Here is a 9629-nt window from a genome sequence, read left to right as displayed (position 1 = left end):
CTTCTCGCAGGCGCAAAAGACGCCATCTTGGATTGAGGTGGATTTACGCTGCAGTTGGATTGGCTTGACCTACTTTCTGTACCTCATTGTTGCCAGTAGAGGTCCCTGCGATTTCTGACACTTCGAGGTGGCAGCCGGATTGTCATCGCCGTCAACTTGTTTTTGTCGCTGACGTTGTCGCGAGCAGTTATTGCTTGTCCCATACGTTGAAAATTTGTTGTTGGGGGAAGGAAATTGTACAGGAGCTATCTCGTATCTCGGCCGGAAGGAATAAAGAGGGACTGAGAGAAGGAAAGAAGAAAGAGGTGCCATAGTGGAGGGCTCCGGAATAATTTTGACCACCTGGGGATCTTTAACAGCACACGGGCGCCTTAGCGTTTCGCCTCCATCGAAACGCGGCCACCGCGGTCGGGATCCAACCCGGGTACTCCGGATCAGTAGCCGAGCGCTCTAACCACTGAGCCACCGCGGCGGGTTTCATACGTTTGCCATTCGTCGTTTCGTCACTTGGGTTCCTCTGACCGCGCCGATCGAGTGGCGCTCAGGCTTACGAAGTCACATCCGTTCGCTGTTTTGTGATTGCGTCCGGCGGTTCCGCCGCTTTAAACAAAAAGTACCTTATCTTTGCGTGTGTTTGACGAGCGGTGTGGTGCACACTCTGGTTGTGGAGAACATGGCCCCGCCGGGTCCGTCAAAAAGGCAAGGGAAGTATTCCAACTAAATGCGATGACCTTGCTGTCTAGCGTGTACAGTGAAAGCACAACTTTGGCACAAATACAGGCGCAAATCGTCGCCAGGAGGAGAAGTTTGTCGCGAGGTAAAATCAGTGACATTTTTAAGCCGATTTCATCTCAATAAAGTTTTTTTTTTGTACTTCACGAATTTTTCGGACTGTTAGATTATTCGGACCATTTTCCAGGTCCCTTCGAGCCCGAAAAATCGGTCGGTGACTGTAGTAACCAACTTGCCCAGCTTTGTGTACTCCTACAGGTCTGGTCACTTTGAATGCAAATATGAGAACCCAACTACACTGTTACACCAAAATGGTATCGGCAGAATATTTGTGACCTACAGCAGTGCATTAGCTATGAAATAAATCATAGAGGGCTCAAGCATATGGCTATGAAAGAAATCATAGAGGTCCCAAGATTATTCTGGGCAGCCTGAGGTTCTCTCACATGCATTGATATCCCCTAGCATAACATTTCACCTGCATTGAAAGGCAGTTGCAACTACACTTCAGCAGAGGCTCTCAAAGAGGGTTCTAGAGAACCCAAAGGTTTTGCAAAGTGCTTTTTGGTGTTCCCCCGCGTACCTTCATTCATGCATGCGTCACCTGCCACTTTTTTTCATCCCCTTTATTTTTGCCATCTAATGACACTGTAATTGTAGTTTTTTATGCACTCATTTATTGTATATCACTAATAATTGAACTCAGGTATTTTTAGAGGATCTGTGCACCCACAAGCCCTTTTATACACCCATATGTTAGGCAGGAAAGACTGCAGGTGCATGAGGTGGCTGAGCATTCTTTTACAAGTCGTTAGGGTTCCCTCAGGTTTAAAAGATTGAGAACTTCTTGTCATGTCAGGAAGCTAAGAATAATTAGGCTGTCAAGTGAGGTATTAGCTTTTGTATGGAGGTCCTCATACCTTATCCGATAAGGGATCTTCTTCCCGGGCAATTGAATGGTCCAAGCTACTCAGAGGGGAAGCAGGGTTCTGTATGCTTGCACGAACAGCACCAGAAGTGCTTGCAGTGGAGTGCTGCTTTTGTGGCCTTGGTGGTGGTGCAAATTCTTTCAGGTAGACAGGGGCTATAGAGAGGTCATGGAAAATATGTGCTACAGACGCAGCAGGTCATTAAGGGAGAACAGACACATAACTTTTGAATGCGTTTTTTAATGATGCATAAAGAAATATTATAAATGAATTACAATGTGGAATTCTCCTATGACCACTACATAATTTATAATTGAATTTCTTGTGCTGTATCAGTTTCAACAGCTGAATGGTGACTGTGATATCAAAGTGTAGTTATAGGTCATGTGAGACATGAAAAAACTGCAATATAGTGGCTGCTTGTACATTTGTTGTCATTGCGGCTCTTGAGGAAAGCTGGTTTTAGCACTGTAGTGAATTAAAAAACTGAGCCAGCAGTTATATTCCAGTTTTTCCATGCCTCACATGACATATAACCATATTCACAGCCAACTTTCGGCTCCTCTTTTTTTTTCAATTCCTTCTCCGCTCTCAAGTTTTCCTTGCATTTTTTCGATCTCACTTCTTGCTACTTTTTTTTTCTTCTTTTCAATAATTTCAAGGAGGTCGTTTTTTGGCATTTTCCTCTTTTTTTCCTTTCCTTCTCCACTGTAAACAAAGTCAACTGCTTGCTACACATCTGATATGTTTTAACAAGGAGAATGATCATCACACCACTACACTAAGCACTGTACCTCATGAGGCTTGTGCATGCTGGTGCTGGAATCGAAGCTTTTCTGGACATGCAGCCGCCCTTTCAAGCGTAGCTTTGATTTCTTTTTCAGAATCTGGACATAATTACCAAGGATTTTTAAACAAAACACTGGCATTGTTTGATTTATTACATCTGCACTATAATCCCACATCAAAAAAATGTGCTTGTCGAAAACTAATCTATGTACTTCCAAACTGCCACCAAGAAAAACTGATGAACATTTAACATGTAAATAAAATAAAAAAATATCAAGCTCAATGTTTCTAAACACATTAAGCACTATAATGTTACCACTAAAAATAAGTGCGCAAACTGATTTTACAAAGACATATGCAGTATAAGCACTGAAGGCTTGAAGCAAGAACATCAGGTATATATATATATATATATATATATATATATATATATATATATATATATATATATATATATATATATATATTGTTACACGTTCTATTTACAAATAATATTTACAAGGCAGGTCGAGAGGAGCCTGGTGCGCCGGCGGCAGGATACTTGGCTTTCTCTTCTACTTCCAGCCGCCGCACGTCTTCTTTATTCCTCAGAGCCCATGCCCAGCACGTGACATTTCCCCGTTCGCAGACGAAGCCCTCTGGGCCAGTCAATCAATCGGGGTCCCGAGAGTGGAATGGCTTCAGCCGTGCGACATGCACGACCTGGGTTGTCCTTGAGCGGCGTCATTGCGTTGATTGGGGAGAGATGACATAGTTGAGGTCATTGAGGCGGGCAACAACGATGAACGGGCCTGTGTAGTGGGATAGCAGCTTTTCTGATAAGCCACGCTTGCGTAGGGGCGTCCACAACCATACAACGTCACCGGGCAGGTAGGAGACATCCTTGCGCCGGCGGTCATAACGCTGCTTAGAGCGATGCTGTGATACCAAGGTGCGTATCCGGGCAATCCAACGGGCTTCTTCAGCGCGACATAGAGTGTTGGCAATAGAAGGCTCGGTGTCGAGAGAGAAAGGTAAGATGCTGTCGAGGGAGCTTCGAGGCGGACGGGCATAAAGAAGGAAGAATGGGCTGTAACCAGTTATTTCATGCCTCGACGTGTTATAGGCGTATGTAATGAAGGGAAGCACGTCGTCCCAGTTCTTATGGCGGGAATCGACATACATGGCCAGCATGGTCGTGAGTGTCCGATTGGTACGTTCAACCAGTCCATTAGTCTGGGGGTGGTACGGCGTCGAGTGGCGAAAATGGCATGAACTAAGACGCAGAAGCTCTTCCACAACGTCTGCCGTAAACTGGCGACCGCGGTCACTGATAACAACTCGAGGAGGTCCATGCCGGAGGATGACAGCACGAAGAAGGAAGAGCGAGACCTCAGCAGCGGTGGCGCAAGGTAGGGCGGCGGTCTCACAGTAACGGGTGTGGTGATCAACGCACACTATAATCCAGCGGTTACCGTTGGACGAGCGGGGAAACGGGCCGAGCAGATCGAGTCCAACTTGTTCATATGGCGTGTCTGGAGGTGGCAAAGGATGCAGGCGTCCAGACGGAGAAGTCGTGGGAAGCTTGAACCGCTGACACTGCACGCAGGTGGCCACGTAGCGCTGAACCATGTGACGCATGTTTGGCCAGTAAAAACGTTCTTTGATGCGGTTAAGGGTCCTGGCAAACCCCAAGTGCCCAGCCGTGACGTCATCGTGCATTGCCTGCAGAACAGAGGAGTACAGAGTAGCCGGAACGACGAGGAGAAAGCGCGCACCTCCAGGCGAGTAATTCGTTCTGTAGAGTAAACCGTCGCGAACGCAGAAAGGGCTTGCGGATGTCGGGTCACGGGCTTCGGCAAAAAGCGGCGCCAAGTGCTGATCCTTGCGTTGTTCCATCTGGAAAGTGCCAAGATCTGGAAACTCTTGGGAAACGGCAGCGAGATAGTCATCGAAGTTTTCATCATCGGAAGTGGTAACCGTGAGCGGCAGCCGCGAGAGGCAATCTGCGTCGGCGTGTTGGCGGCCACTTTTGTAAGACACTTTGAAGTTAAACTCTTGGAGGCGTAACGCCCAGCGGGCCAACCGACCGCAGTGGTCGCGTAGATTGACCAGCCAGCACAGAGAGTGATGGTCTGTGACGACTGTAAAAGCACGTCCATAAAGGTACGAACGAAACCGTTGTACGCCGAAAACAACGGCGAGACACTCTTGCTCTGTTACAGTGTAATTGCGTTCCGACTTGCTGAGGGTGCGACTTGCATAAGCGACAACGTGTTGATTGCCCTCATGGCGTTGGATAAGCACAGCACCCACGCCGATGCCGCTGGCGTCAGTGTGGAGTTCAGTCGGTGCTGTCGGGCAGAAATGACGCAATATTGGCCGCGAGGAGAGGAGAAACTTGAGCTGCCGAAACGCGGAGTCGCATTCGGGAGTCCAGTGGAAAGGGGTGTCTTTCTGCAGGAGACTTGTAAGCGGGTAGGCTAAATCAGAAAACTTGGGAACGAAACGCCGAAAATATGAGCAAAGTCCTAGGAAACTCCTGAGCTCTTTCACTGATTTGGGTTCTTTGACACTGCTTACAGCTTCAACCTTCTGTGGGTCGGGTCTGAGGCCATCCTTGTCAACGAGATGACCAAGCACAGTAATTTGGCGTTCACCGAAGCGACACTTCTTCGAGTTCAGCACGAGGCCCGCTCTCTCTATGCAGTCTAGGACAATGGCTAAGCGGCTGTTATGTTCGGCGAAGGTCCTACCAAAAATAACAACATCGTCCAGATAACACATGCAAACTTGCCACTTCAGGCCACGTAAAAGCGTATCCATAAATCGTTCAAAAGTGGCAGGAGCGTTGCAAAGGCCGAAAGGCATAACATTAAATTCATACAACCCGTCAGGTGTCACGAATGCTGTCTTCTCTTTGTCTTGCGGGTGCATCGGGATCTGCCAGTACCCGGACCGTAGATCCACCGAGGAAAAGTAGGAGGCTGAGTGGAGGCAGTCAATGGCATCATCAACGCGCGGGAGCGGGTAAACATCCTTCTTTGTGACAGTGTTAAGCCGGCGGTAGTCGACACAAAATCGCCAAGTGCCATCTTTCTTTTTGACAAGGATCACTGGAGCAGCCCAAGGGCTTGAAGATTCCTGAATGATGCCGCGGTGCAACATGTCACGGACTTGTTCATCGATTATCTGACGTTCGGAAGGCGAAACGCGGTATGGCTTCTGGCGAATCGGCTGTGCAGATCCAGTATTGATCATGTGATGGGTACGGGAAGCTGGAATCGGCGGTGGTTGGTCGCGACCAAAGTCAAACACGTCCGCATGCTTCATAAGAACGGCCACTAGTACCTGGCGGTCGCTAGTGGGTAGGGATTTGTTGACCATGGCTAGGAATTGAGAGTCGCTCAGATCGCGGCGTCTAGTTGGACGAGACACGTTGTCAGTGATCGCGGCAACTGGTACAGAAAAACGTTCTTCAAAGCCAGCAAGTTTTAAACCACATGGCAATACGGCAGGTTCGTTGGAATGATTGACAGTCCAAAGAGTGGCATGGCCCTTGGTCACATGGACGACGCTGCGGGGTACTAGCACACTTTTCTTTGCACAGTTAAGGGAACCAGGTTCCACCACAGCATCGAAGGCATCAGAAATCGTGCTCGAGGACACAACGGGAACGAATATGGCAGACATTGCTGGAACGACGGTATCTTCAGAGACAGAAAACACTTGGGCAACCACTGGCGAGTCTTCTATGAGAGCTGACCGAAGGCCAGGACTTAACGATATGCCACCACTGCGGAAGTCGAGAGTAGCGCCGCACTGGTGCAAAAAGTCAATACCGAGGATGATGTCATGCGTAGAACGAGGGAGCACCGTGAATTCAGTTCGGAACATGTGGCCAGCGATCACTACATTCACAAAACAAATACCAATCGGAACCAATGATTCTCCCCCGACACCCCGGAATATAACAGCACGATCCCAAGCGAACATTCTTTTACGACCCAGACGGTTCTTGAAAGTTGAACTCATCACTGACACCGTGGCACCAGTGTCCACTAAGGCCATGACGCAAATATATATATATATATATATATATATATATATATATATATATATATATATATATATATATATATATATATAGATTTAAGAGAAGTGGGCTTTGTAGAAATGCCCACTTCTCTTAAATCTTTATTCTGCGGAGCCAACGCAACCTACGTTCGTGTGTATATATATATATATATATATATATATATATATATATATATATATATATATATATATATATATATATATATATATATATATGTATATATATGCTTACAATAAGCACAAGTGCTGACATGCATACTTCTCTGGAGTATGCTGCAGTTGTGCAATTCTTGCACGATATATCTGACAGTTACCTTCTCTGTTTCTCAATATTGCAGCCTCTATAACTTAATTGTTATCTGCATCTTTTACGAATCCGCGTGGTTTGAATCATTTTCATGCTCATGGCTGCACTGAAATATTTTCTACATGTGTTATGTCGATTGATAGCTTAAAAGGAATCCAAGATTTCACATAGCAGATCAAATCATTAAGGCGCATAACAGGCGATGAGGGTCCCATAAATTAGGGCTAGGTAATATGATCACTCACAAGATTTCGTGCGCCAAAGTGCGCAGTGTCAATCTACTACTGCACAACGCCCCGTAGTGCACACATGCGCACTCATTGCCCGGCATCACATGGACCCAGTTTTGTACTCACCTCCAACTAAGATTCAATTCTTGAAGCATAATGATCGCTTTCGCAATCGGCGTCAATCCACTTCACAAAGTATGTACGCACCGTGAAGTCGTTTTTGTTTTCAGGATGAAAACCTCTCACATCAATGGCAGGAACAATAGCAAAGCTATTGTTGTCTTTGTACCTTACGTACACATGAGAAGGCATACTGCAGAAAAGCAAGATGACCACGATTCAAAAGCAATGCATGGTTCAGCTGACAGCGCCACTGGGCCTACTGGCTACTGACTCCCTGATGGATTCTTTTTTTGGATTCATTCTCAGCAGTTTTGTGCATGCAGAAATAATTGCCTTCCTAAAAACAAAATTGTCTTAAAAACATTGTTTTCTGTCTAGCTGAAAGCGTGCAAGGTAGATAGCACTGTGGTTGATGCCTACTTGTAGCGTGCGTATCTATCGACGCTCTATGTGGCCACCGCTTGCAAAATTGGCAAAACAAAAAACAAAAATTGGCCACCGCTTGCACCCGTGAACTACTGCGCGCGCCCTCCCCGAGACCGGCCATGACTGTACTAGTGGCACGAATAGGAGGGCGCGGGCGAGCTGTTTGGTGTAGAAGCCACCAGATATATGGTGACACTGCAACTTTTCCCAATATTATTCTGCTGGGTTACATGAATGGCCCCATTGAGTATCTGGATGGATACACAGATTGTAACGCGAAGTTAATGCTAGACTTCTGTGAGCGACACAACCTAGTTATTGTAAATAGAGAAACTAAGTGGGAGGGACAAATCACGAGGGAGTCCCATAACAGGCAGACGACCATCAACTACTGCCTAGTGTTGCAAGGGATCTATAGCAAGCTCACAATAATGGAAACAGATAAAGAGGGGAAGCACAGCCTGCGAAGTGATCATAACCGTATTAGCCTACAGTTAGGAGCCCTGATCAAAAGGGAAATGCAGAGATATCACGAAGAGAACGCAAAATTAAATGAACAAATAGCGCTAACAGTGGCCGGCATAGAGGAACGCCCCATGGATAAGTGGCATTATAATCAGATAGAACTACTCATTAGTACAAAAATAAAACAAGTAAAAGGTGTAAACCGCTGGAGAGGAAAGAGGAAGCCACGAAGTTGTTGGAATAAGGAAATTAGAGAGGCCATCGAACAACGACGGTTGGCTTCAAGGGGACACAGAGAAGCAAGGAGGGCACAGTTATCTGAAGAGGAAATAGGCCAAAAATGAGAATCTTATCGACAAAAGAAACCGCAAGTGCAGGTCCTCGTCCAGGCTAAAATAAAGCAGTCCTCTGATCGCTGGCTAGCTGAAGTTCGTGATGCAACTAAAGGGGGGCCAAGAAAATTCTGGGACCATATAAGCTGACTGGGCAAACCGAATCACAGAAAGCAGGAACAGTTTCACGATGCCGAGGGGAAATGCTTAGAGGGAGACGGGGCTGTGAAGTACATTGCATCAGTTATAGCTCAGTCATTTAGAGTTATTTTAGAGATGATAGCCTGTTCGTGCTTACCCAATGCATAGAAATAGCTAAGGTGAACAACAGACCTCTGTATTTAGCCTTCCTGGACATAAGCGGTGCATACGACAATGTGAACAGGGAACTCCTGTGGAACATATTAAAAGATGAAGGTATCAGTCATGTGGTAATTGATTTTCTACAGGAAATATATCGAGAAAATAAAGTTGAAATAACATGGGAAGGAATTAAGAGTACGACAAGTGTCGAGGTGCAAAAAAAATTAAGGCAAGGTTGTCTTCTATCACCGCTGCTGTTCATGCTTTACAATGATTAATTGGAAAGAACGCTACAAGGAAGCAATCTCGGTTATAATCTGTCATACAGATTAGGCGAAAAGGTTGTTGAGCAAAGACTACCGGGTTCAATGTATGCGGACGATATTGTACTGTTAACAGACAGCCAGGAACATTTGCAAACTCTGGTTATTTGCTGTGTAGATGGAGGAGACACTCTAGGTTTCAGTTTTAGCGCAACTAAATCAGGTGTGATGATTTTCGACGATACAAATGATCAGATGCTTACAATACAAGGCCATGAAATACCCGGAGTGGCCGAATACAAATATCACGAGGTAGGGGTAAACGAAGGTCAGAGGTACACGGAAAACAGTCCCTTATAGCAAAAGGGCAAAGAGATGCCGGGATAACGAAACATATGGCATTATGGGGGTATAACAAATATGTAGCACTGTGACGTATTTGGAAAGGAGTAATGGGGGTGGGGCTTACTTTCGGGAATGCGGTTCTGTGCTTAAGGGCAGAAGTTTAGTCGGGATTAGAAGTAAATCAGAGCTGTTGGAAGATTAGCACTAGGTGCCCGCGGCAAAATCACAAACGAGGCTGTATAGGGGGATATGGGCTGGGCATCGTTCGAAGCCCAGGAAGCTCAGAGTTAAATTCTTTATGAAGAACA

The sequence above is a fragment of the Amblyomma americanum genome, unplaced genomic scaffold (assembly GCF_052857255.1).
Source record: "Amblyomma americanum isolate KBUSLIRL-KWMA unplaced genomic scaffold, ASM5285725v1 scaffold_113, whole genome shotgun sequence".
NCBI classification, from domain to species: domain Eukaryota; kingdom Metazoa; phylum Arthropoda; class Arachnida; order Ixodida; family Ixodidae; genus Amblyomma; species Amblyomma americanum.
This window is presented reverse-complemented; position numbering follows the sequence as displayed.